Consider the following 21,149-nt stretch of genomic DNA (forward strand, 5'->3'; position numbering starts at 1 on the left):
GTGGTTGGTTTTCTTTCTCATCTATGAAGGTTGACATGTTTAGTACTTGATTTAGAAGCTTGGCCTCCCAGGAGGAAAACACTGCTTAGGAACACACCGTTTTGGCAGGGAAAATGGTCATCCATGCAACCCGAGACCATGAACTGCAGTGGCCTATCCAGGAATCCTAAACTCATAGGCTTATTTAAGAACATGTAGCGTGAATGACACATTATCACAGTGTTTGCCGGTTTTGCTTTTAACACGTACACGTCCGCATATGTATGTAAGGTGAACCAGCCTTATATGGTTTGACTGTTACGTGGCCTAAAAGGCCAATTCACTGCCCAATTATGTAGAAATACTTAAATCAATATGGCAAATCAAATCAAACCCAAGTGCTTCATGGAAACTTGGCAGATCTCTCTTTGACAATGTAGTAATTAATCATTAATACTAGGTACTTACTCATGCTCTAACTACATAATAAAATATTGTTTCACCTGGAAATGTTTAAGAGGGCTTCGAAACATTATTCCTTCCTCACTGCCTTTAGGCTACGATTTTAATGTGGACTAGGAAAATGATATTGCTGTCTGGTTTTGCTTATAGCTTTCTTAGCTTTATGAGGGGCTGGTGGTTGTCTTGGTGCTGGCTATTTTTTAAGATGGTGGATTAAAGTACCTAAATGGTATTTCATACTAATAGTGGTGTTTGTTTCGTTTCGTATTCTGGATACATTTTGTAGAGGAGTTTTCTCCTAAAATAAAATCGCTTTAAATTTATGAAAGGATAATGAATATAAACCAGAGGTAGTACTCAACAAAATAGTTCTGCTAACACAAGGAGCTTTTAGCTGCACAATGGAACTTCCCTGCCCTTTCCTCTCCTTGTGTGACCCCCAGAATGACCCCTAAATCTGTTCCAGAGGCTCCTTCAACCCCCCCACACCCCCGGAGCAAATTTATGGAACGTGCAGGGAGAGGAGAGGGTGGGAATGTTCCATTGCACAGCCAAAACTCCTTGCATTTTGTTTTGTTGGCTACTACCCCATACTTTCACGCTGTGAATGTATATGCAATAAATCTTGAAAATTAAAATTAAGAAGCAAATTCCTTTTGAGGTGCATGTAAAAAGAGAAACCTAGCTCTGCTATCATTCTTTGAGCCCAATCAGTTGATTTGTTACATAGCAACAAGGTAGAAAGCTGCCTGACACTGACTCCGGCAGTCAGGCCGTTGGTCTATTGAGGTCACTGCTGGTCACTTCATCACAGAAGCTTGCCGGTTCTTTATTTCTTGACAGCATTTTAAAATAGCAAGATCATGGAGAGACTCAAAGGCCATATACTAGTTCATCTCCCATTGAAACAACAGGACCATCTGCTCACCATACCTCCAGAGAACAACTTACGTGATGCAAACCACATTATGCCAGTAAGAAGAGAACAGGTGTTCTGCAGAATTCTACTTACAGGGCAAAAAACAGCTCTGGGCTTCATTTTATTGGAGCTTTCTCCCAATATAAAAGGCACTTCCAGAAATATAGTGGAATGTAGCAGCAGTTTGTTCAGTTTCCCCAACATTTGGGCTGCATTCAGACAATACTTTATTCCATCTTCGCAATGTTTCCTTAGAATCTTAGAATTGTGGGGTTGGAAGGGACCCTGAGGGTCATGTAGTCCAACCCCCTGCAATGCAGGAATATGCAGCTGCCCCATACAGGGATTGAACCTGCAACCTTGGCATCATCAGCACCACGCTCTAAACAAGTGAGCTATCCATGGAAAGGTGAAAACAATGAGCATTGTAAAATTCTACCTGTAAAAGAAAAGAACATTAGCTTGCAATATTATGCCTGGCACAGGACTGTAATAATCGCTAGTGGCCTTTTCATAGTTACCATGCAGTAAGCAGAAGTAGATTTACTGTAGGAGGGTTTTTGTAAAAACCATAGCGTGTGCTGAAACAGTGCAGTATATTTGGAATAGTGATGCTTTAACCTTGGCAGCGCAAACGTTTATCAACTCGTAGGCATTAAAAATTATAAAGATGAAAAAGATGTCTAGTCTCATTTGGCTGAAATGTCAGGCACATCATCCACCCTTTTTTATGGTCCCAAAAAGAAACCCTGGTATTCCTGATGATCTCATTTTGTTTTCAGTTCCCATTTCTTCCATTCAGGGTGTTAAACTGGCATTTCACTCTGCCCGAGGCTGTGATTTTGCAAACAGGATCTCCGGGATCATTCTTCACTGCTGCACACAGTGGCTTACGCAGCATTCCTGCCGATTCTGAAACACAGCCTGGAAAGTTCAAGTGCGTGTATCTTGGCTACATTATTGCAATAGACAAAATGCTGCCTGTGCTACGAAAGAAGTGTGGGCTTGGCTGCTGCAGTTCATATTGCTTCATATTTTACTTATATTAAAGAGTGTGCAGCTTTGACTTCTCCCACCAGGGCGTGATATAGCTGCCTTATACCGAATCAGACCATTAGTCTCTCAAACTCAGTACTGTCTGCACTGACTGCCAGTGGGTCTCCTGGACATCAGAGAGTGTCAGGCAGGGTGATGGGGAGGAGGAAGAATGCTGAGAGTTGTTAGGAGGGCCCTATTCCTCTTACAGTTCGTCAGTTCTCAGAGTGGTTTAACAACCAGTTGTTCTCCACAGGAAACTCTGTGTCATGAACTGGCAGGACAACAGGGAGGTGGAAGAGGATCCCAGTGAGGGGTGAGGGACTGGGACACACCGGGGCAAGCAGGGGGTGAAGAAGGCAGTACTCACAGAGTGGTAAAGGATGACAAGGGGATGGGGGTCAATGCACAGGAACCAGAGAAGCAGGACCCATCACCAGAGCCAGAGGCCACAAACACAATGGGCTCTGAGGCATAGGGAGCAGTGGGAGGGGTGTTCTAGGAGGCTGAGGCAGGCAAAGGCCCACTAGCTGGCCAGCTGGGGCTCGCTAACTCTGGGAGGATGTGTGTGATTCTTCAGCTGCAGTGGGCTTGGAACAGGTGAGGGTCACCTGCCTCGTCAAGCCCAGAAGCTGCAAATAGCATGCAAAGTATAAAAGGGAAGCAGAGCTGAGGTGTTGTGTCTGCTCAGCTGCCCATGTTGATGGAACTTGGCTTGGATGCTCCTGGGCCTCTACAGGATTGTGCTTCAGGTTTGACTCTGGACTGCATCCTGACAGACTTGACTACTTGGATTGACCTTGGACTGTGTTTCACCTTTGGGCTTTGCTTGTGTGGCTTGACCCCCGGGCTTTGGACTGCACATACTGACTTGCTGCCAGGTAGGCCATGGATTCAGGGCAACCTACAAAATATGCACTTTCCCAATCAATAGGTTGGGCCACAACTGACCATTAGGTCCAGTCGTGGCCGACTCTGGGGTTGCGGCGCTCATCTCGCTTTATTGGCCGAGGGAGCCAGCGTACAGCTTCCGAGTCATGTGGCCAGCATGACTAAGCCACTTCTGGCAAACCAGAGCAGCGCACGGAAACGTCGTTTACCATCCCGCCGGAGTGGTACCTATTTATCTACTTGCACTTTGACATGCTTTTGAACTGCTAGGTTGGCAGGAGCAGAGACCAAGCAACGGGAGCTCACCCCATCGCAGAGATTCGAACCGCGGACCTTCTGATTGGCAAGTCCTAGGTTCTGTGGTTTAACCACAGCACCACCCGCGTCCCCTATTCCCCTATTCCCAATCAATACCTGAATAAAAACACAGCTAAGCAACAACACTCACACAGCTACAAATTTTGTGATCCAATCCTTAAACTCTAAAATGTGTACATTGGCTGAGACTGTGGTGCCTGTTCTCTCAGCCTGGATGAAGTGTGCCTTGTTATGTTATAGATGTTATGGATGAAGTGGGCTATAAGGTCACAACCATTGGCAGATGCAAATGCGTCTGGGAAGCTGTTCATTTGGCAAGAGAGGAGGGGGGCTGTCAGCAGAGAGGCTGTGCCACTGTGGTGAATGGTCAGGGTTTACAGAAGGGGCTTTCAGCATACGGTGACTTTCAATATCCTGTACCATTACTGCATCAATTGCTATGTCATGCTCTTCACTAAGTGTCTGGTAGATTTGTCCGCTTTAGTGGTATGTCCCTATGGTTTGGTGTATTGACTGCTGGGGTGTATGAGGGGGTATATAATTGATTTATTGTGAATGACATTTTTATTGGTGTTAGTTGAATTGGTTTTCTCTTCAGTATTGAACTGATATATTTAGTGCAACATTTTTATTCTTAGACTTTATTCCTATTGTTTGTCTTGCTTATGCTGTTGTGTTTGGAAGGGAAATTTCCACATCCTCCCTTTGGAAGGAAAATGTAATTAAACTCTTTCGTAAAATGAACACTCTGTAATTGTGTCTTCACAATCCTATGCAAGTCTACTCAGTAATAAGCTCCATCAGTTTCACCAGGGCTGCTTCCAGGTAGACAGGTATCTGATTGTAGCCTTTGTTGTTCAGTTTATAATGGCATGCCAGGGACGAATCACATCTGCAGATTTTGCCAACTGATAGAGGTGAGATTGAACTGGTGGTGGTGCTGACGCGTAATTATGCAATAAAAGAAGGAATCCAAGGCACTAATTTTCAACCTGTCAATAGGTAAAATGCTGATCCTGGTGAAATCAATGGCAATGTTTTTGTTGACATCAAATAGGGCAAGGTTTAATAGATTTCATTGAGCCCAGGTGTTTGCCCTGGTGTCCTAATGACTTTCAACCATGCTGGGGAAAATAGTTCAACTCCTTAGGAGCCTAAGATGACAAAGTGCCTGAGCAGCAAGATTCCACAGCACCCCACAATCAAGAAACTGACATTTCCCTACATCCCCCCATCCCAGTTTAAAAGTGAGATTTTGTTTGTAATCTTGAACCAACAATGTGAAAGTTTAATCAACTTTATTTGCATCAGGGAGGAATCAGCATGCTGCAGTGCTCCCTTGCGATGCATTTCCAATCGCATCTTCCTAGGAAGATCAGACCGATCACTGATCATTGGGTGGTTTACCACCACACGTCAACTGCTAGAAACTTAGGATACTTGTTGATGATGTTCATTAATGGATAAGGAAATTTTCACTGGCTATGAATCTACCACATGCAACGCCTCTGCCCAAGTTTTTTTAGGTAAAGCGAGATGAGCGCCACAACCCCAGAGTTGTCTGCGAATGGACTTAACTGTCAGGGGTCCTTTACCTTTACCTAAAGGCGTAGTTAAGAAGGGCCTGCACAATGTGTCACCCATCGCAGAACTTCCAAGTGTCTCTACTGTATTTTCCAGGGACAGTCCCAGATTTACAGAAGCCATCCCGGTTTCTGATTTGATCCCGGAATGTCCCACTTTTCCTTAGGACTTCCCTATTTTCATTGGAGAAATGTTGGAGGGTATAAAGTTACGCAATCTTCAAGCCAAGGAGCTAAGTAACTATGCTACCTTTAGAAGACATCTGACAGCAGCCCCGTATGGGGAAGTTTTTGTCTTATGTTTTTCTATACATTGGAAGCTTCCCAGAGTGGCTGGGACAACCTAGTCAAATGGAGTATAAATAGGTAAGTTGTTGTTACTGTGGAATAGGACATCCCTATTTTCATCAGAGAAATGTTGTAGGATACGGCATCAAGATGCAACCTACTGCTCATGCACGGTCACCCACCAGAAACACTGAAAAAGACCAATACAGCCCAATACAGTTGTTCCATTAGTGCAAAGATTTACTCTTGTCCAGTGGAACTTCCCCCTTGTCCTCTCCCCTGCATGCCCCCCACCCCCCACACCCCAAATCTGTTCCAGGGGGTTGGGGAAAATCCAGAACAGATTTAGGTGGGCATGATGGGGAGAGGTAGAAAATTATGCTCAAGCTTAAATCCATGCGCTGATGAAAGGAGTTCCTTAGCACTGTGTTGGATACAACATTTGATCTATTCGGGCCAGTTATTTTGATTGTTTCTTGTGAGTGTTTCATTATTATCTATTCAGTTTTTAAAATTTTTGGTCCTAGTTATGTTGTTGCAGGGAGGAGCGCATTGGAGGAATTGATTTTTCCCCCTTAAGGGCCCTCATCATGGCTAGTGCTATGGAGTGGGTACAAAGCAGATAAAGTCACACTACAGTTTCCAGTGGGTAATGTGTCCACACACACACACACACACACACACACACACACACACACACAAAGCATAAGCCCACGTGCCCTAACAGAAGAAGCCATGAGAGAACTCTTGGGAAAGAAACAAACCTTTTCTAACCCAGAAAGCTCATAAATGCTGAGCCAGTTCCAAACTGAGCAGGCACGCTTTGCTGAACATCACTGGTCCTTAAGCACCTATTAGAAAGGCAGTGCTTTGCCCTTCCTAATGAGGAATTTCAGTACATGGATATGAGTGTTTAAGGATTAATGTCTGGCCTTTAAAGCCTTCAATGGCCTGGGACCAGAATATCTCAATAATTGCTTTCCGTCTTATGTTGGGGGTTGAAGAGGCCAAAATGCCATGGGGTTGGGGAACGAACATGCCAGAGATATTTGGAGAGGGGAAAGAACCTCCACTGGCATTTATATCGTGACTGCTAGAAGCCCTCAATCCAAAATGGTTCAGCTAGAATGCTTGGTTTTAAAGGAGAGCATAGATTGCTAGAAGGAGCATAATGGAAACTGGTGAAATGGAGCAAACCAGTGAGCATGTACACAAATTCTGTTGGAAGGGAAGGGGATACTGGGGATGATGTCACTCTGTACATCAAAGAGGACATAAATTCCAACAAGCTAGAAATCCCCAAAGAAGCAGATTCTTCCACAGAGTCACTGTAGCTGGCAATATCAGGCCCCATAAGTAATTCAGTAATTGAGACGTACTATTATTCCCCTGACCCAAATGCCTCTGGCAATTGTGAGTTAGATAACAGAATGAAGGAGACAGACAAAGAAGGAAGTGTTGTAGCAATGGGTGACTTCAGACTGGGTAAATGTGTGTCCTGCTCACAACAAAGAGGCAAAGTTTCTATATATAGATGGTTAGGGAACTGGCCAGAGAGGAGGCAACTCTTAAGTGGCACCCAGAACCCGGTGTGAGATGTAAATGTTGTTGAGTTGTAAACAGTGAGCACAGTGGTAGTAACTTCAACACAAATGTAAATGGCAATTGCCAAGGAAGTCCAACGTAGACATTATTGAGGAAAGTTGGTAGGAAAAAAAGTTGAAAGAGAAAGTCAAAAGGAACAAAAGTCTCCACCCCCATCATTCTGCCAGGACACTGAGGTCCAGCGCCAAGGTCCTTCTGGCGGTTCCCTCACTGTGAGAAGCCAAGTTACAGGGACCCAGGCAGAGGGCCTTCTCGGTAGTGGCGTCCTCCCTGTGGAATGCCCTCCCACCAGATGTCAAAGAGAAGAACAACTACCAGACTTCTAGAAGACATCTGAAGGCAGCCCTGTTTAGGGAAGCTTTTAATGTTTAACAGACCACTGTATTCTAATATTTTGTTGGAAGCCTCCCAGAGTGGCTGGGGAAACCCAGCCAGATGGGCAAGGTATAAATAATAAATTATTATTATGATGTTATATATTCCTTTGAAATGACCAGAGATAATTCAAAACCACAATAATGGGAACACAGCTAGATTGTATAGCACAGATCTGAAAAGGTACCATCAAGGCCTAGAGAAAACTATGGAGTTTTGTTGGCAAATGCAACCTTTGCCAACCTGTTGCTTTCCAGATGTTTTGGACCACAGCTCCCATTAGTCCCAGCCAGCATGGCTTTGCAGAACTTTAATGTGCAATTAGCAGCAGAATTTGGGCTCGAGTGCACCATTTCCCCTACAAAGCTAGCCCTTTATCATTCATCTTGCTTTAATGTGACTGCAGGCTAATTCAATGTGTAATTTTCAGAGGCCCCTCAGATCACTGCTTCCAGCACTCATCAGCTCTTCAATGTCCTTAAATTGCCAATCTACATATTGACTCATTTACAATGACTGAAAGGGCAGGTATGCCTGGGAGACAGAGATGGAAAAGATGGGGAACAAGTTTTAGAAAGCTACATTTTCTTTTCTTTTCTTTTTTTTGGGACATCGGAGCACAGTAAAGTGGTGCATTGCAGAGAATTGGCTGAAAGTACGCTGGAGTTTCTCTCTTTCTCAATACTTTGCTTTCCCCCCCTTTTGATGCAGCAGGTATTATTAGCGCTCCCCTGTAACAGACAATTTGTGGAGCTTGTCGTCAATCTTAATAATGCCCTTAGCATTCCAGCAGATGCTCCACAGGATTCCCAGCTCAGTGTGAGCTAAATGGCAGCAGGATAAATTTCCATCATATTTTAATTAACAAATGTGAACCACATTGGGAGCAGATTTTTATCATGCCACTTTTGTAAGCGACGGTCTAGTATTGTTATTATTATTATTATTATTATTATTATTATTATTATTATTATTATTATTCCTACACACCAACAGTGCTGCACATTTGCATTCAGTTTTTGTTTTGTGGTACATAATTGTGGGAAGGCGAGTGAGCGAATGATCCATTTGTCCAGCGGTCATGTGAAGCTCGTATTACTCTTAACACCTTCTCTAACTCGGCAATCTGATGAGGTGCTGAAGTCAGCCTGACTAATGGCCATGGAGCAAAATTCCCTCTCCTCTCTCTCGCACACAGAAGATACAGGAACATATGAAGCTGCCTTATACCAAATCAAACCATTGGCTGGGGATTGAACCTGAGCCCATCTGCACAAGGATGCTTTCTTACTGAGCTCCGACTTTCCTCCTATGATCCACGAATGTTTTAGCTTAGCAAAATATATGTGTGTGCCAGAAATCTGCCATTCTAGCAGGAGAACTATAGGGATGTTTACTAACTCAGAAGTTAGTGCCACTGAGTTCATTGGCATTTTCTCTCCAGTATAACTCTCTTTCGGATTGCAACTGAAATTATTTTGCTTTATCTGGCACTACTGTCTAAAGAAGGGATGCAGGTGGCACTGTGATCTAAACCACAGAGCCTAGGACTTGCCGATCAGAAGGTCAGCGGTTTGAATCCCCGCGACGGGGTGAGCTCCCGTTGCTCGGTCCCAGCTCCTGCCAACCTAGCAGTTCGAAAGCATGTCAAAGTGCAAGTGGCAGGAAGGGAAATGGCATTTCTGTACACTGCTCTGGTTCGCCAGAAGCGGCTTAGTCATGCTGGCCACATGACCTGGAAGCTGTACGCTGGCTCTCTCAGCCAGTAAAGCGAGATGAGCGCCGCAACACCAGAGTTGTCTGTAACTGGACCTAATGGTCAGGGGTCCCTTTACCTTTACTGTCTAAAGAAAGCCAAAGAATGAACAACAGCAGCAACAAAACAAAAAAATCTTAAGGTAGTGGCAAGATCATTAAATAGGAAATGAAGAAAAGAGTGCCGATGCTAATAAACAGTATAATGTGATTGTAAAAAAAAGAAGAGAGATTATTTTGCCAAACTAATAGATGTTTCACTCTCCTTTCGATATTGTAGACCTATTCTAAGAGCTGTCCAGAGGGTTATTTTGAAATTAGGATGGCTTTATAATCCAATAGGGCTGCCATATGTTCAGAATTTGCTGGACATAGCCAGGATTTGTCCTTCGAAAATGGTGTCCTGGAAGAATTTTTCGATGGTTAAAATGTCTAGGAAAATGTTAGCATATGGCAGCCCATTTTGGAATTGTTGATGTTTTTGGGTGGGGGAGTGAATTTCCTTAAAAATAGCTTTAAAACCTCTCCCCTTTTTTGAGATTTTTCTCAACTAATTTGTGTCTGGATTTTCACTTTTTGAAATATGGCAACCCTATGGTCCAGTCAAACCCATCTTAAATTGTACAGTCTACATGTAGTGTTGGGGGGATGAGATTGCACCAACCTGGCCCTCAGGTACACTTGTGTCAAGGTGCTAGAAGGAAGACATTCACACATCAAACATTTATTCAGTGTTAGTCATACTCACCCATTGACATGAATGGACATCACTAACTTAGGTCCATTAATTTCATCCATCACGGAATCTCAAGATGCAACACAGGAAATGGGGGTCCACAGCCCTGTATGGGGTGCTGGAAAAGTTTTTGAAGTTCTCTGTATTGTGGCTTTTAACTATAAAAAGAACCCAGCTAAACCATATAGGGTTTGATTATTTTACCCCATTGTTGTTGTTGTTTAGTCGTTTAGTCATGTCCGACTCTTCATGACCCCATGGACCAGAGCACGCCAGGCACTTCTGTCTTCCACTGCCTCCCGCAGTTTGGTCAAACTCATGCTGGTAGCTTCAAGAACAGTATCCAACCATCTCGTCCTCTGTCGTCCCCTTCTCCTTGTGCCCTCCATCTTTCCCAACATCAGGGTCTTTTCCAGGGAGTCTTCTCTTCTCATGAGGTGGCCAAAGTATTGGAGTCTCAGCTTCAGGATCTGTCCTTCCAGTGAGGCAGTGATCCATGAAGGGGATTTTACCCTATACTTTTATTAATAGGATTACTGATGAACATTACGTGTAATATTTACATCAAAATAAATGGGGCCTGAGTATGTTTGTACATAACTTTAATAGAAGTAATTAAGCCACATCCCCCCCCCCAACACTGGGATGGATGCTTACAAACTGGTCAATATTCTGTCACCTGCGCCTCTCCTCTTCCCAAACTGTGCGTAAGAAAAAAGATAACTGTACTTTGATAAAGCATTTCCCTCTATTTTAAGCCTCATGTGTTCTGGCTTACTGACCTCTAGATCAGCACAGGGTTAGATAACAAGCAGAAAGCCCACTATCTAAATGAAGTGGAACTATTGAGGAAGCGAGTGAAATGGGGAGACTTTATCTCTGACATATTCTGAATATAATGACTACATATTTCTGACATATGGCATTTGGATACTTCCTTTTTTAAAAAATTCCCCATACGACACTGAATAGAATGGCAAACTCATATCAAAAGATTAAAAGTAGCTTTTAAAAATAAAATAAAAATATGTAAGTGATTGGGGTGGGGAGGGGGAGAAACAGAACATCTGTATGTTTATTTTAAGCAGCAGCAGCAGGCATTTAACATTTAAAATAGGGGACTATCTACCCAGCAAAGAGTCTCGGCTTAATAGGGACTTTTGACTGAATCTTTCTTAGATTAAATGACTGCCTCTATTTAAAGAAGGCAGCTTTTCATAGGCACAGAACTACACAAGAGCTTAACATGAAATCCATTCAGAAGGAATACAGATAATCCTCACGCTCCTTATTCAAAACTTCTTTACAGTAGAAAACAAGCACTTGGAACAAAATACCAGTTTGGTGTCTAACTCATTTAAACATAAGAACATGAGAGAAGGCTGGATGGATCAGACCAGTGGCCTATTTCAACTATGGAGGCAGAGCCATCATGGCTAGTATTGTTATTATTTAGGGTTGCCATATGTCATTCAGCAAAAGGTCCGGGCAGAAATCGGTTAAAAAGAAAGCTGAATATCCAGACGTATGGCAGCCCATCTCGGCAGTGCTGTTTTTGCCAATTTTTCATAAAAATAGCTCAAAAATGACATTTCTTTCCTCATCCCTCCCCCCCCCCCCGAAAGCTCAACAACTTTTCTGTCTGGAGCTGTTTAAGGCTTTATAAGTCAAAAACATCAAGAGCCCCATCCTCCAGGAATTTGTCTAAAAATGCCCATCGCGAGAGGCAGTGAATTGATCCTGCTGCTCTCTAGTTCATTTGGAAATGATGTTGCATTCTCTCTTAAAGTAGCCAGTATCATTGCAGACAGTCGAGGCCAGTCAAGGCACAGTAGTTTTGGGGACACAGGACAGGCCCTGTGGCAGACTGCAGCTTGGCCCAGAGAGGAATGGCAGGGAGGGTTCCTATCATTGCCATCACTACCACCCAGCGCCTGGCACTAGAGGCAGCTGACTCACAATGCCTAATAGCAGTGCTTTTTTTCTGGGGGGACGCAGGGGGACGCAAACCCCTCACCATTTTGTGGATCTTTCAGGGGCAGTATTTCAATATGTGTAGGAAAAAGAGTACCCCGAAACGTTTTCCTTATTGAGGACGCTCTGTTTAAAAGAAGGATGGCAGTTTGCACACCATACTTCTTTTCAACGATGTTTTGCCCAGTGAAAATGTGCCCTTCAAAATACATTTTCTTCCCTGCAGAGTTGTTTATTGGGAGGGGCAAGACACTCACAGGGAGAAATGGCTTTAAATCAGTGTTTCCCAAGCTTTTTTGGGCAAAGGCATACTTGTTTGATGAAAAAAATCTCGAGGCACACCACCATTACAGCCCCGTGACATCAGCGCGCAGCGTCACGCCGGGAGGGACGCACGAAAGTGTAAGTTTCAATTTTTTCCCCTCCCCCTTGCCGGGGAACCTCCAAGCTTTGGGGGTGGGGGGAAGGAGGCAGCAAAGCGAGGCAGGAAGGAGAGCGCGGCTTGGCTGGGTGAGCTTTGGCAGGGAATGAGAGCCACGAGGCGGGCGCTGCGGACGGAGGCGCTGCCCGCCGAGCTCGCAGGCAGCCAGGCAGGCAGACGGCGAGAGCCCCGCGCTGGGCGGCCTCTCCTCGCCGCCCCGCCTCTTGCCGCCCGACTCGCCCGCCTCCCTCCAGGCAACATCTCGCGGCACACCAGGCAACATCTTGCGGCACACTAGTGTGCCGCGGAACAGTGGTTGGGAAACACTGCTTTAAATGTCCCTGCGAAGGAAGGAACTGTATTGTTGCTGACCAAGTCAAACGATTTATCCAGCTAGTCTGTTCTGTGTGGGAAATAGATTCTGTGGGGTTTGTGTGTTGTTGTTGTTGTTTTGAACCATTTTCTATCTAAATAAATAAATTTCATACAGAAATTATTAATAAAAGGGGCGGGGAAGATCAGATCAGTTTCTGCTAAAAAGTAACTTCCTTGGAATATGTTATCTCCAGGGATATAAAATCAATATACTGAAAGTGGTTTTTCTTTTCTTTATTGATAATAAAAAGCATAATGATTCCTGACTAGCTCTGGTAAGCATAGAGCCTGGGAAAGGGAATATGACAGGGTGGGGATGAGGGAACCTGTGACTCTCAGGAGGGTCACAGGTTCCCCATTCACTGTGACAGGGTACCTCTGTCAGTCTTTTGTGGAAGTATTTCAATCATGTTTCCAAAGCCTTAGGTTTGTGCAATTAAAGCACTCTGTTGCCCAACGTAATGTAACACATGTTCCCATCCCTGGCTTACTTTCTCAGCAAACCTTGTGCATATACCAGCTGTAATGGCAGACACTGCTTTTTTCAGATCCTATGTACATAATACTCTGCCTGTGTACACACAATATGGAGAGGCAGTAGACTGAACACATATAGATCAGGATTAAGTATGATCCAACCCCATATTCCTCTCTATGAATGCTGAGTCCCCACACACTGTGTTATGCCGCAAGGACTTAACAAGAGTTGATGGAGTTATTGGGCAATATGTTATGGAGGGGGTTCATTCTTTTGTTTGTTTTTACAGTTGATCTTTGAAACTTATTTCTCTAGTATCACACATGCATAAATAATGTGAGGCTGCCTCAAAGTACAACACTGATACTGTGGCAAGGTTTTAATTTTTTATTGGTTTTCTGAAGGAGCACAGAAGTTAACCTGTCTAACATAGAAAATCCAAACAACAAATAACTTTCTTTTTTCTTTTAGGCCACAAAAAAATCCCCACTAACTGTGATCATATGCTACAACAAAGAACCCTCCAAAATCATTCCTTCGGCCAAAAACATTTTTTAAAAAACAAAAAAAAACAAATTCTCCTGCAAGGCTAATGGAATGCAGAAATCTAATCTGCAGCACAAAAGTGTTTTTAAAATAACGGCTTTTGCTTTTTAAAGTTGTAATTAATGCAAGCATTTTGGAAATACAGCTCTGGAACAAAACAGGGACCCAGATTACAATGTTGCAAGTTCTACATCCCTGGGAAAAATTCAGCAAGGCAGGTGGATTTCTGTAAGCATTCCTATGTAGAAAAAGCAAAAAGTTACTCTCAGATGTGAAGACTCCCTTCTCTCCATCAGGTCTTTGTTCAGGAAGATGGTTGAGAATGCCAAAACTCAGCTTTGGAATTTGAAAAAGTAAATACTAGAGTGGCTTTGTGGACATGAAGCGTATTGCTGAGTAATCCTAATCCAGAGGTGGGTTACTTCTGGGGGGCTGAGAGAGTTGGAGTAACACAATCCAAGGCATTGCTTGCTACTTCCACACCCAGATTTATTTATTTATTTTTATAAAAAAAATTTATTGGTTTTTCACAATTTATATAAACACAAACAGTACACAATACAAACAAACAAGCACATAAACAAACATGTATAATTTCAAATCCTTTTTTCTTACACCTTACTTCACCGACTTCCCCGTACCTCCCCTTTCTGCATCCCAATTTCCAAATTTATTTCAGCAAATCTTCCCCCTTGATTTTATATAATTTTCCCTTGTTCTTTTCTTTTACTTAACCTTTTACAGCTGTAATCCCCTTTTTTCTATAACCTCAACATTTTAGCACTCAATAATTTTACAATATTTCTTAAGATAAATTTTGAATTTCTTCCAGAGGTGGGTTACTTCTGGGGGGCTGAGAGAGTTGGAGTAACACAATCCAAGGCATTGCTTGCTACTTCCACACCCAGATTTAAGCCCCAAAGTCCCTCACTGAATGTAACTGGGCTCATAAAGAGGCAAGACATATTCATGGGAGATAGGGATGCTCAAATTGGTTTTCCTCAGTATGCCACAAAACATCAGAAGGATAAGAGGAGAGGGGTGAGTGTGCGCTGCATGAGCGTTCTGTGTTGTTAAGCACTTGCTCTAAAGGATCCAGAAATTGCCACTTTCAGAGACATGATGGCCTTTTAATAACAGCCTTTGATCTGACCTTGTAAAGATGCACTTAACATTCATTCCAGCCTTCAAAAGTGACTCTTCATAGAGGGATGAATAAATTGTCTCTCCCACTCACCACACAAAGATGGAACAAAACAATTTCAACAACACAAACTTGTTGAAGCAGTTTTGTGTGTACAAACTGATATTCTCATAGAACCATAGAGTTGCAGAGGTGGAAGGGACCATGAGGGTAATATAGTCCAACCTCTTGCAATGCAGGAATCTTTTGCCCAATTTTGGCTCGAACACATGAGCCTGAGATTAATAGTCTCATGCTATACCGACTGAGCTATTGTGTGTGTGTGTGTGTATTAGATGTCTATACAGACTGCCCCAATCCAATGTTTGTCCCTGCCCCAGATCTGAAACCGGACTGTGACGGGGAAATACAAATATATGGAAATCCCATTGGCCTGAATTGCTGAATCAAAATGGCCACACGCTCCTTGTTTTTTCACATAGGAGCATGACCTCTGGAGACAGGATAGCCCCTTCAGAGGGGATTAACCCTGCCAACTTTCAGATGGGTTCTTCTGGGGCTTTTCATGCTACCAACCTTTTAACATTTGCTTTTTCCAAACAAAGAGAATATATACTGTATTTTTAAAAATACTGTAAGTGCTGAATCTTGCTAATTATCAGATGAGAATGAGTTTTCTATTGGGAAAATGAGTACAGGGTTGCAACCCAAAGCTTTTAATATATTTATGGAACACTAGCAAAATCAAACAATTTGAAAACCAAAGTACCTATTGCTTCTATCGCTTCAAAGGGCATTTCTAGTGGTAGGGCAGAGACAGAGAGCTGCTTTTTCAACATTGACATCAGTACACCATGCAGGGTCGGCACTGGGGTGGGGCAGTGTAGTGATGAAGTTAAAAGGTAAGGGGACCCCTGACCATTAGGTCCAGTTGTGACCGACTCTGGGGTTGTGACGCTCATCTCACTTTATTGGCCGAGGGAGCCGGCGTACCGCTTCCGGGACATGTGGCCAGCATGACTAAGCCGCTTCTGGTGAACCAGAGCAGTGCACGGAAACGCTGTTTACCTTCCCGCCGGAGCGGTACTATTTATCTACTTGCACTTTGATGTGCTTTTGAACTGCTAGGTTGGCAGGAGCAGGGACAGAGCAACGGGAGCTCACCCCGTCGCAAAGATTCGAACCGCCGACCTTCTGATCGGCAAGTCCTAGGCTCTGTGGTTTAACCCACAGCGCCACCCACATCCCTGTTGAAGTGATGAAGTTAGGGCTGCACTAATGCACTCATAAGAGTGCCAGATTGGCTCCTTTAATGTTGGATGGACTATTGTATTTTAATATTTTGTTGGAAGCCGCCCAGAGGGGCTGGGGAAACCCAGCTAGGTGGGCGGGGTATAAATAACACTGGTCAACAACAAATTTGTTGTCTGCATTTTTTCAGTTGATTTAGGATGAATCTGATGCGCTGAATCCAAAAATCACATTGGTTTTGCTCAATCAGGTCAAGTTTTTGAGCTATGGCCACATGTCGTTTTTTATGTTTTTGTTCACATGTACGCTTCTGTGGAGCATTTTAGAAGAAGTTGGTGGGGGTAAAATGCCATGTTGAATAATTGTTTTGATTGGAAATGATTATTTTAATGACAAGAAGTATTCAGGTCCGATAGTTCTGGGTGATTATGTCAAAAAGGGATCAGTTTGAAGTCATAAAACCTCAAAATCTTCCATAAATTGGTCAGCCAATTGGGGGATCAAAACTAGGTTAATGGGGCAGCCGCCCCACGAAGTATCCTGATCTTCAATCAGCACGTCGTCCTGTAGCTCATTGTGATGAAATTCCAGTGCCTATCTTCAGAGAACTTCCAGACATGAGTGACGAAGATGCCTCCAGTGTTGAAGGACATGAAGAAGAAGAAGTGGTTCTTGAAGATGATGCTCCACATCCATTTTCCCAAAAGGAGTTGAATGATCTAGTTCGCGACCTCAGCTTGTCAAAGGACTCTGCCGAACTGTTGGCATCCAGATTGAAGGGAAAAAACCTCCTCTCTGACAGTGCTCGCATCAGCTTCTTCCGCAACAGGCATCAAGAGTACCTCCGTTTTTTCTCAGAAGAGAAGGACTTGGTGTACTGTGCAGATATTGCGCAGCTTCTCCTCAAGCTTGGAGTGCCACAGTACGAACCCAAAGATTGGAGACTGTTCATTGACAGCAGCAAGTGATCACTGAAATGTGTTCTGCTACACAACGGCAACCAGTTTGCCTCTATACCCCTGGCTCACTCGAGTACACTGAAGGAGAACTATGAAGCGGTGAAGTATGTGCTGGAGAAAATTGGTTATGATCAGCATAAGTGGTTTATTTGTGTTGACCTGAAGATGGTGAACTTTTTGTTGGGACAACAGTCTGGCTTCACCAAGTACCCATGTTTTCTGTGCATGTGGGATAGTAGGGACCGTGCTCAGCATTACATGAAGAAGGACTGGCCTGTGCGGGAGGAATTGGTGCCTTGCAAAAAAAAAAAAAGGAACGTCATCAACGACCCTCTGGTGGACAGAGACAGAATACTCTTCCCACCGCTGCACATCAAGCTCGGCTTAATCAAGCAGTTCACCAAGGCTCTGGACAAGGATGGTGACTGCTTCACTTACTTGTGCCAGGCTTTTCCAGGATTGACCATGGAGAAGTTGAAAGCTGGCATCTTTGATGGTCCTCAGATCCGTCAGCTCATCAGAGATCCAGAGTTCGGAAAGTCAATGAACAACCTGGAGGCGGTTGGAGGATGGATGGCGGCTAACAGATTGAGGTTGAATCCTGACAAGACAGAAGTACTGTTTTTGGGGGACAGGGAGCGGGTTGGTGTGGGGGATTCCCTGGTCTTGAATGGGGTAACTGTGCCCCTGAAGGATCAGGTGCGCAGCCTGGGAGTCATTTTGGACTCACAGCTGTCCATGGAGGCGCAGGTTAACTCTGAGTCCAGGGCAGCTGTCTACCAGCTCCACCTGGTACGCAGGCTAAGACCCTACCTGCCTGCGAACTGTCTCGCCAGAGTGGTGCATGCTCTAGTTATCTCACGCTTGGACTACTGCAATGCGCTCTATGTGGGGCTACCTTTGAAGGTGACCCGGAAACTGCAATTAATCCAGAATGCGGCAGCTAGACTGGTGACTGGGAGTGGCCGCCGGGACCACATAACACCGGTTCTGAGAGATCTGCATTGGCTCCCAGTACGTTTCCGAGCACGATTCAAAGTGTTGGTGCTGACCTTTAAAGCCCTAAACGGCCTCGGTCCTGTATACCTGAAGGAGCGTCTCCACCCCCATCGTTCAGCCCGGACACTGAGATCCAGCGCCGAGAGCCTTCTGGCGGTTCCCTCATTGCGAGAAGTGAGGCTACAGGGAACCAGACAGAGGGCCTTCTCGGTAGTGGTGCCCGCCCTGTGGAACGCCCTCCCTTCAGATGTCAAAGAGATAAATAATTACCTGACATTCAGAAGACATCTTAAGGCAGCCCTGTTCAGAGAAGTTTTTAATATGTAACGCTGTACTGTTTTAAACACTGATTGGGAGCCGCCCAGAGTGGCTGGGGAAACTCAGCCAGATGGGCGGGATATAAATAATAAATAATTATTATTATTATTATTATTATTATTATTATTATTATTATTATTATTATTATTATTATTATTATTATAAGTGGAACTGGAAGCGTGGAAGGCATTTGTTCTGGTAGTGAAGAACTTTCTTGGCAACAAAAAGGCCAGAAACTACGCAGAACTTTTCAACAACATGCTGACTGCTTTCAGAAACCTGGGCTGCAACAGGAGCGTCAAGATGCACTACCTATTTTCACATATGGACCAGTTTCCTGAGAACCTGGGTTCAATGAGTGACAAGCAGGGGGAGAGATTCCATCAGGACATGAAAGAGATGGAGACCAGGTATCAGGGTCGCTGGGACGCAGTCATGATGGCTGACTACTGTTGGACTCTGAAGAGAGACCTCCTTGCCACTGAGCATTCCAGGAGTTCCAAGAAACGGAAGTTCAAGCCCTGAAGTTTGAAAAATGGTGAAGCAACATGCAATTTATGTGTACTTACCTTTATCAATGCCCACCATTCAGTTTACAGTAAACCTGACCTGATGGAGAAAAACGGATGCCATTTCCTGATTCAGCAGTGCAAAAATACCCTAAATCAGTTGTAGAAATCTAGACAACATTCAAAAAGTAAAAAATTGTTGCCCAGTGTAATAAATTATTATTATTATCCGCACGGATTTGACCTCATTGCTGTCCTTCCTTTCCCCAGCACTGTCAGGCAGTCTGCGATTCCAAGATCAGGAAGGTGGAGCCATGGCTATGCCTTACCATACTGGTCACTTCTCAAATCATTTTTCTTATGCCACAACAATGATGGCTGATGCCCATTGTGACCGGCGGGGCAGAAGGCAGGGAGGTGGACCCAGAGCAAATGACAGACTTCCTCCCTGCTCAATTCTGCAAGGGCAACACTGAGACTAAAGCAGAGGAAGCTGACAGATGGTGTCCGAAACATCTGGGGGGAACCAGGTGGGTCAAGGCTGCTCTGAAATGCAGCCATCCATATTACTCTGGAACTCCATTAATTCATCTGATGCCAGCCTTCATTCTTTTTAGCTCACCTGCTTCCAAACATCTCGGATCAAACAAAAAATATTCCTGCTGGAGTAAAAAAAAAAAAAGGAAGAAGAAGAAGAAGGGACAAATATGAGGCAAAGCATAAAGCATGTTGCATTTCCCTTTTACTGATTCTTACTAATTTCATGCCTCATTATCCAGATTATGCTTTTGTGTTTTTTTGTTTCATTTCCCAGAGCGTGACCTTGAGTACATCAAAGCATTCTGGACTCTGGGGGAATGTCTCTGTGTGCATTAGCTCACTATCTCTTTTGAGTTGCAGCAGGTTGACTTTAAAACACACACTGCGCAACAGCCAGAGCATCTATGGTAATATATAAAACATATGAGCACCCTTCATCTCTAAGGGTCAGCCCAGAAGCCCCCAGAAATTAATACAGAATGGTTTATGGATAAATCAGAATGAAAAATACCTTTGCTGGTTCTTTGCATTTCACGACTCAACTGCTTCTCTCAATAGCAGAGTAGAGTTCTATTTCCTTTTGTTTAATACTTCACCATAAGGATGAAATTCCTGCAAGCCAAACTGGATGATACGGGAGATCTGTGATTTCCTCCCCCCCCCCTTTTTTTTTAATGGAAAAATGCAGTCACTGACATCCCTCCCAATTTGGAATAAGCCTGTGCAGGAGGTAGATTAACCCATTTCTCATTCTCCTCCACCATATTTTAAACCATAATTAAACATTGTGCAAGGTCCCTGTCAGGGAACTGACATCGGAGCTAGAAGCGGAGGGAAGGCTCTCAAATGATGCTGGAGAAGGGTCCAGCAGGGAGAGAGGCAGCTCCGCAGATGGGGAAGCAAATCAGCGCAACACCAGGGATATAGAGGGGCTGATGGGGGAATCGGCGAGAGGGCTCCAGGACTCTTCACCGGACACCAGCGGGGAGAGCACGGGTCCTCCGCTACCCATGCCCACCCTGCGCAGAAGACTTCCACGCAGAGAGAGTAGGAGGAGACTGGGTGTCAAACAACTTTTATATTGGAAAAGATTTAAGAAACACCCACTGACGGATTCTGCTAGCGACTGAGGCAGCCACGAAGTGAAGGGCTGCCCAGACCGAAAGGTTTAGCAAGGCAACAAAGCCTGGGGAGGCGGCAACTTACGCACGAGCAACCCATACACATTACAGTCCCTGAATTTGTTCAGGGCCCAGATATGGGTCTAGTTTCTCCCTTTTCCGATTTGTAGTTTAGTTTGCTCCATTTCTGCATCGGTTTACAAACTTCTTTTTTTGTCCACCACATGAAAATTCATATGCAGTTTTTTGTATTTATGCACTCATTTTTGCAAGCAATTTCCCTTAAAATAATGCAAATTTGTATGCCATTTCCCCTAATATATGTATTTTTGTGTACACTTTCCAAAATATATGCTGTTGTTTTTAAATTGCATCACATATATTGAAGGCTGGTTCTGTTTAGGCTCATGTACTGCTCTAGAAAGTGTGAATTAGATAGGGTACACACAAACCCGTAACCACGTGAATCTAACTCCCTTGGGTTGTGGGTATTCTGACCCACTCTAAATTCCTGGGTTCTAGGGTTTGATCAGCTCTTTGAGAATTAAGATGAGCTGAATTAAGAGTG

This window comes from Podarcis bocagei (assembly GCF_964188305.1).
Source record: "Podarcis bocagei genome assembly, chromosome: 1".
In the NCBI taxonomy this organism is placed as follows: Eukaryota; Metazoa; Chordata; class Lepidosauria; order Squamata; family Lacertidae; genus Podarcis; species Podarcis bocagei.